Source organism: Orycteropus afer, unplaced genomic scaffold (genome assembly GCF_000298275.1).
Source record: "Orycteropus afer afer isolate SDZICR_OR568_19922 unplaced genomic scaffold, OryAfe1.0 scaffold00083, whole genome shotgun sequence".
Lineage (NCBI taxonomy): Eukaryota > Metazoa > Chordata > Mammalia > Tubulidentata > Orycteropodidae > Orycteropus > Orycteropus afer.
The window spans coordinates 7,024,880-7,032,101 of NW_006921670.1; positions in this window are offsets into that span (position 1 = coordinate 7,024,880).

Sequence of the window (7,222 nt, forward strand, 5' to 3'; positions counted from 1 at the left end):
CATACGCAGAACATCAGTTAGGAAGGGTGGAGACCATACGCAGAACATCAGTTAGGAAGGGCGGAGACCATACGCAGAACATCAGTTAGGAAGGGCGGAGACCATACGCAGAACATCAGTTAGGAAGGGCGGAGACCATACGCAGAAGGAGACAGCTGGCGTGCTGTTGATTGGTTAGATTTACAAAGTTGCAAGTGCCAGTGTCTTGGTTGACCACCTCTTCATGGTTTGGCTTCCTTTGTCAGAATGGCTCTAGGTGACAGGATTTTGACGGATGACTAAAATCACATGTTTTCTGGCGTCTGGACATCTGCAGCCTATGTTAAACTGAGTTTCTATAGCATTATGGTGCTAAGTTCTCTTGAAATACAAAAGCAAAGAGTTTGTCGAAGGAACAGGATGATTACAAACAAAAATACTGAGTATTCTAATGTTCAGAGAGAGAAGAAAGGGTTTTGGTATAGAAAAGCTATAACTTACGTCTTTATTTAACATCAGCTATTTTAATCAGAAGTTGGGTTAGAACAAAGGTTTGGGAAGTATGAGTACAGTTGAGAGGGTTGCATTGTTAGAATCAGCTTAGCCATTGAAGTCACATGCTTAACACAATGTTTGACACCTGTCCAAGTCAAACATTCTTAGCATTGGGTATTTCTAGCCACAAGCTCATCTATAAATAGAGGAGGGTGAGCAAAACCACATTTTTCTGCAGAAACTACGTGTAGGTAAAGGTACAGTGGGAAATTTTTACAGAAGTGATGGTCTGTATTATATGACAGAAAAGTACAACACGGAGTCATTCAGGACAGGAGGGATTGGCCCTAGACCTTAGCCAGAGTTTCAGTCTTAACAAGAGCTTTAGTTTTGGAATGCTCTTTCTTATTCCTCCCTTTTGATCAAGAATTCCTTTGGGAATTTGATGATCACACATAGGAGCACCTTCTTCCACATGGATTTGGTTTGTCTAGATTTGGGATGGTTACCTTGCTATCTATAGAATCTCGTCTTCAGGGCAAGCTGGTCTCATGTGGCCCACAAAGGAGTAAACTGCCCTCTGTAAGAGTCTGGTTATGTAGTATCATAGATGGTAGCCTATTATTTACAAACTTTTAAGAAAGATCCAAGGTGAATGCATGAGGACATACTCATGATCATTAGCTGTCCAAAAAAACCAAACTCACAGCCTTTGAGTTGATTGCGACTCAGCAACCCCTCCTTGGGTTTCCGAGGAGGTATCCCTATAGAAGTAGATTGCCCAATTTTCCTTCCGAGGAGTGGCTGGTAGGTTTGAACTGCCAGCCTTCTGGTTAGAAGTCAGGTGCCTTAGGCATTATGCCATCAGAGCTCCCATTAGCCCTTAGAGAGATGCAAATCAGAACAGCAATGAGTTATCATCTCACCCCAGCATTCATAGCAAATTTCAACAAGACAGAAAGTAACAAATGCTAGCGAGGGTATGGAGAGATTGGAACTCTCATACACTGCTGGTGGGACTGCAAAATGGAACAACCATTTGGAAAATGGCATGATGTTTCCTTAAAAAAAAAAACAGATATACCATTTGATCCAGCAATTCCGTTACTAGAAATATATCCTAAAGAGGTGAGAGACGGGACATGAACAGACACATGTACACCCATGTTCATTGCAGCACTATTCACAATAGCAAAGAGATGGAACCAACCTAAGTGCCCATTAGCAGATGAATGGGTAACCAAACTATGGTACATTCACACAATGGAATATTATGCAACATTAAAGAATAGTGAAGAATCTACAAATCACCTCATAACATGGATGAATTTGGAGGACACTATACTCAGTGAAATAAGTCAGTCACAGAAGGACAAATATTGTATGAGTCCATTATTATAAAAACTCAAGGAAAGGTTAATGCAAGGAAGGAAGTTTACTTTGTTGGTTACTAGAGCTGGAAGGGCAGGGGAGGGAACATTTCCGAAGAGTTAAGGAGTCATGTGTTGATTTGGGTGAATGGAAAGGCAATATGACAAAAGTGTGTGATCAGCACAATGACAATAAGGAAAAGGAAGACCTAGAAATGTGCACAAAAGATATAGACAACAGAGGTAAATACTATTACATGCACAGTACTGCATTCCCACTGGCACCAAACACTAGGCTACAGGTAAATGTTTAGATAGGTGAGAAGATCAGGTGGGGTAGGTGAACAGGAATATGTTGTTGTTGTTGTTATGTGCCGTCCCATGACTGAACATAGATTTGACTAAAGATATTCTTTTTTTTTTTTTTTTAACTTTTATTGTGGTATAAAGATACACAACAAGACATCCACCAACATGACAACTTCCCCATTTACAGCTCAGGAACATTGATGACATTTTCATGTTGTGCCACCATTATTGCGATCCTTTTCCAAATATTCCACCACCATTAGCTTAAACTCAATGTCTTGCAAACAAAAGTTTCCCCTTTCCCTCTCCCTCCTACCCCTGGTAGCCACTAATAATCTTTTGTTTTCCTCTCTATGTATATTTTTTTCAACCTATGTAGGAATTTTCCCTCCCCTCCCATCCCTGGTAACCAACAAAGTTTCTTTCCATGTATAAAGCTTACCTTGAGTTTTTATAATAATGGACTCATACAATATTTGTCCTTCTGTGACTGACTTATTTCACTGAGCATAGTGTCCTCCAAATTCATCCATGTTATGAGGTGACTCGTAGATTCTTCATTATTCTTTAATGTTGGATAATATTCCATTGTGTGAATGTACCATAGTTTGGTTACCCATTCATCTGTTAATGGGCACTTAGGTTGTTTCTATCTCTTTGCTATTGTGAATAATGCTGGGGTGAACATGGGTATTTGTGTCCTGACTCTCATTTCTTTAGGATATATACCTAGCGATGGGATTGCTGGATCAAATGGTATTTCTATTTCCAACTTTTAAGGAATCACCATACCAATTTCCACAGTGGTTGTATCATTTTACAGCCCCACCTGCTGTGTGTGGGAGTCCCAATCTCTCCACCTTCTAGTCAGCGTTTGTTATTTTCTGTCTTGTTGAACTTTGCTATTAATGCTGGGGTGAGATGGTATCTCATGGTTGTTTTGATTTGCATCTCTCTGAGGAGCTCTGGTAGCATAGTGGCTAAGACACTTGCCTGCTAACCAGATGGCTGGCGGTTCAAACTCACCAGCCACTCCTCAGAAGGAAGGTTGGGCAATCCTACTTCCATAGTGATACTGCCTCGGAAACCCAAGGAGGGGTCCCTATGAGTCGGGGCCGACTCGACGGCAAACAACAACAACAACAACAGTGGCTAATGATCGTGAATGTGTTTGTTGGCTGCTTGAATATGAAGATATTTTGGTGAGTATTGACTGGGGTCTTAAAAGCTTTTTTTTTCCCCATTTTTATTGTGATGTGGGTGTAAGTTTACAGAGCAAATTCACTTTCCATACATACAGTAGTTCATATACATTTTGTCTCATGACATTGACTGTAGTTTCCCACAGTGTTAACAGCTCTCTTCCCACTTCCTCCTCAGTTACCTCTTCCCTGTGTCCATCCCTCCATGCACTCCTGCCCCCTGAGCTGTCTCCCTGTGCATACACAACCCTTCTATTCTCCCATGATTGTTCTCTCCAAGGAGTGTATCTACCTAATGTAAATGTTCAGCTCATATGCCTGTCTTTTATTTGGCTGGAAGCCACGGGAGTGGGTTCAATTCCAGACCTGAAGGGCAGCTAGGGGCCATAGTCTCAGGGGTTTCATGGGATCTTAAAAGCTTTTGAGCAGCCATCTAAGATGCAACTATTGGTCTCCCTTCTCTAGGGCAAAGAAGAGTGAAGAAAATCAAAGTTATATGGAAATAATTAGTCTAAGGATCTGATGGACCACAGGGACCTCAGCCTTCACGACCCTGAGACCAGAACTAGATGGTGCCTGGCTACCAATGCCAGCCACTTGGAAAGGGGTCAAAATTGAAGATCCTGGATAGAGTGAGAGGAAAAATGTGGAACAAAATTCAAAACCACAAAAATGACCAGAATTACTGTCCAAATAGAAACTAATGGAACCCCCAAGACTGTGGCCCTGGGTTATCCTTTGGGCCTAGAGCTAAACTCACGTCTGTTGATTAGTTCTCAGCCAAACAGTGGGAAGACCTATAAGCAGAACACCTACCACTGGGAGATGCACCCACCTCCCGTAGGGAGATGCACCCACCTCCCGTAGGGAGATGCACCCCTTAGATCAGTCAACCATGAGACATCAGAAGGGCAGCATTTGCATAGAGGGAAAGACGGACAGACAGTAATGTATAGATAAGAAGGGCACAGGGGAAGGGTAGTCACAGGGAAGAAATGGGAGGAGAGCTTTTTAGTATTGGGATTGTAATCAGGACCATGAAACCAAATGTGCATGAACTGTTGAGAGTAACACAAACCTCCTTTGTAAATTTGCACTCAAATCACAATAAAAAGTAAAATTAAGAAACGATCCTGGGTGAATGGTAGCTGGACACCATTTAATGATGTTTCTTTACCATGCCGTGTTTAAATACTCTGTTTCAGTGGCTTTGTCATTGTGGGGCTGTGAATCCAGAAGGAGGAATGGGAAGGAGCAACTGAATAGACTAAGACTTTTAACTAAGGTGTGAGATCAAATGCCTTTGAGTAAACGTTGTATAGCCATAATAAGCAATAAAGCCAACTGGTGTTTAATTTGAGTTATAGAGCATAGCCAAGAGCCAATACTTTTTGGAAATTATTTAAAATATCAGAAGAAAAGTTATCTTGTTCTGGGAGGCAGAGGCAGGTGATGTAACAAAAGAAACATCTAATTAGGCAAAGAAAGTAACAATTCAGAAAGACTGTAATTAGTTTAGTTTTTACAAGAGAGTTAGTGAAGATTTGATGCTGTTGGGTAACCAGCAGAAAATAGGGAACCAGTTATTAAGGCTGCCAGTATGTTTACGTGGAGCAGGTAACTTTCTGGCAAATTTCTTTATGCCTCGTTTTATTTTATTGTGGTATTTATCTAGTAGCAACCAGAGGTGTCCGTAATGGTACATACTGACTTCTTAATGTACCAAAGTTAGTTGTCAAAATAATAAGTGGGATAAAATACTTAATGTCAGGGGGAAAAATAAAATGATAAAGCAAGGAGTAATATTTAAATGATACAATGTTGTTGTTGTTACATGTCATGGAGTCGGACCCAACTCATAGCGACCCCTCCTTGGGTTTCCGAGGCAGTAGCACTATGGAAGTAGATTCCCCAACCTTCCTTCCGAGGACTGGCTGGTGGGTTTGAACTTCCAGCCTTCTGGTTAGTAGTCAAGTGCCTTAGGTGCTACGCCACCAGAGGTTCCTAAATGATACAGTAGGGCAGTTATTTTTTAAAAAATGGCTATTTGTTTGAAGAAATTGCAAAAAATATTGATTGTCTGCCTGAGAACAAGTAATGGTAAACCTTCTTTCAGTGAAGCCCCGCTCGGTTGGGAGCTGAGTGTTGCACAGGCCTGCTCCGGAAGTCTTGGCAACGTTGTCCCCTCCAAAAGTCACCTGCTTCTGATTTCCGGTCACTGAAATTTGAAGTAGAGTTCTCTTCATGGGATGGACTGTGTACTAGGGTTTGCAGGGTTTTGTTTTTTTTTTCCCCTTCCCAGCAGAACAAAATATGCTTCTGTCTAATGAGCTATTTATATATTTATTTTTTAAGGAGCCCTTCAATTTATGGTTGTTTTTTTTCCCCCAATACACATATTCTCCTTCAGTGTTAGGTAGATTTTTATTTTTGGTCGCTAAAGCCTTCTTTCTCTGGTAGCATAGTGCTTAAGGCACTTGACTGCTCACCAGAAGGCTGGCAGTTCAAACCCACCAGCCACTCCTCAGAAGGAAGGTTGGGCAATTCTACTTCCGTAGTGATACTGCCTCGGAAACCCAAGGAGGGGTCGCTATGAGTTGGGGCCGACTCGACAGCAAACAACAACAACAACAACAACAAAGCCTTCTTTCAGGAGCTCTGGTGGCGTAGTGGATAAGGCATTTGGCTGCTAACCAGAGGTCAGCAGTCAAACCCACAGCCACTCTGTGGAAGGAAGATGGGGGGATCTTTACTTCCATAAAGATGTATAGCCTCGGAAACCCAATGAGCATCTCTATGAGTCGGAATTGACTTGATGGTAATGGGTTTGGTTTTTGAGTTTAAAGCCTTCTTTAAGCTGTGAAAAACATTTCTTTAAAGCAGAATCAATTATGGCAGATACAATGTTTTATAATAAGAGAAACCATAAGAAAGATTTTAAAGTAAAGTATACCATCAGTTAAGGAAGGAACAGCATCATTAAGATTCAGTATTAACAAGCAGTTTCGATAATGACATAGGGACCTTTCTCCTGTGGTAGTAAGGATGTTGAAGGCCATTTGCTTTTGAAGAACTGTATCTATTCTTTCTGTTACTTTAGTGTTTATTCCTTGGAGTCCACCCAAAACCAAAACCAAACTCATGCCATCGAGTGGAATCCAACTCATAGTGACCCCTCCTTGAGTTTCCGAGGCAGTGTCTCTACGGAAGTAGATTGCCCAACCTTCTTCTGAGGAGTGACTGGTGGGTTTGAACCACCGTCCTTCTGGTTAGCAGTCAGATGCCTGAGGCACTACGCCACTAGACAGGCAGAATCATTGAAATCATTCTGAATGCATGTAGCCCACACTTTGATATGTGCAGTCACATCTTTTAAGCCAGAGGCTATTCTGTGGGCTACATAATGTTATCAGTTATTGATAACTAATCAATAACTGATCAATAAAAAATTGACTGCATCTGTGGAAAGAGATGATAGAGAAGCTTAGTATCATCAGTCAAAAAGGCCAGGAGCTGACTGTGGAACAGACCATCAACTGCTCATATGCAAGTTCAAGTTGAAGCTGAAGTAAAAATAAAAGAAGTCTACAAGAGCCAAAATACTATCTTGATTAAAGTCCCCCTGAATTTAGAGACCATCTAAAGAATAGATTTGATACATTGAACACTAATGACAGAAAACCAGAGGAATTGTAGGATGACATCAGGAACATCATCCATGAAGAAAGCAAAAAGTCATTAAAAAGACAGGAAAGGAAGAAAAGACCAAAATGGATGTCAGGAGAGACTTTGAAACTTGCTCTGGAATGGAGAGTAGCTAAAGCAAATGGAAGAAATGATGAAATGAAAGGGTGAAACAAGATTTCA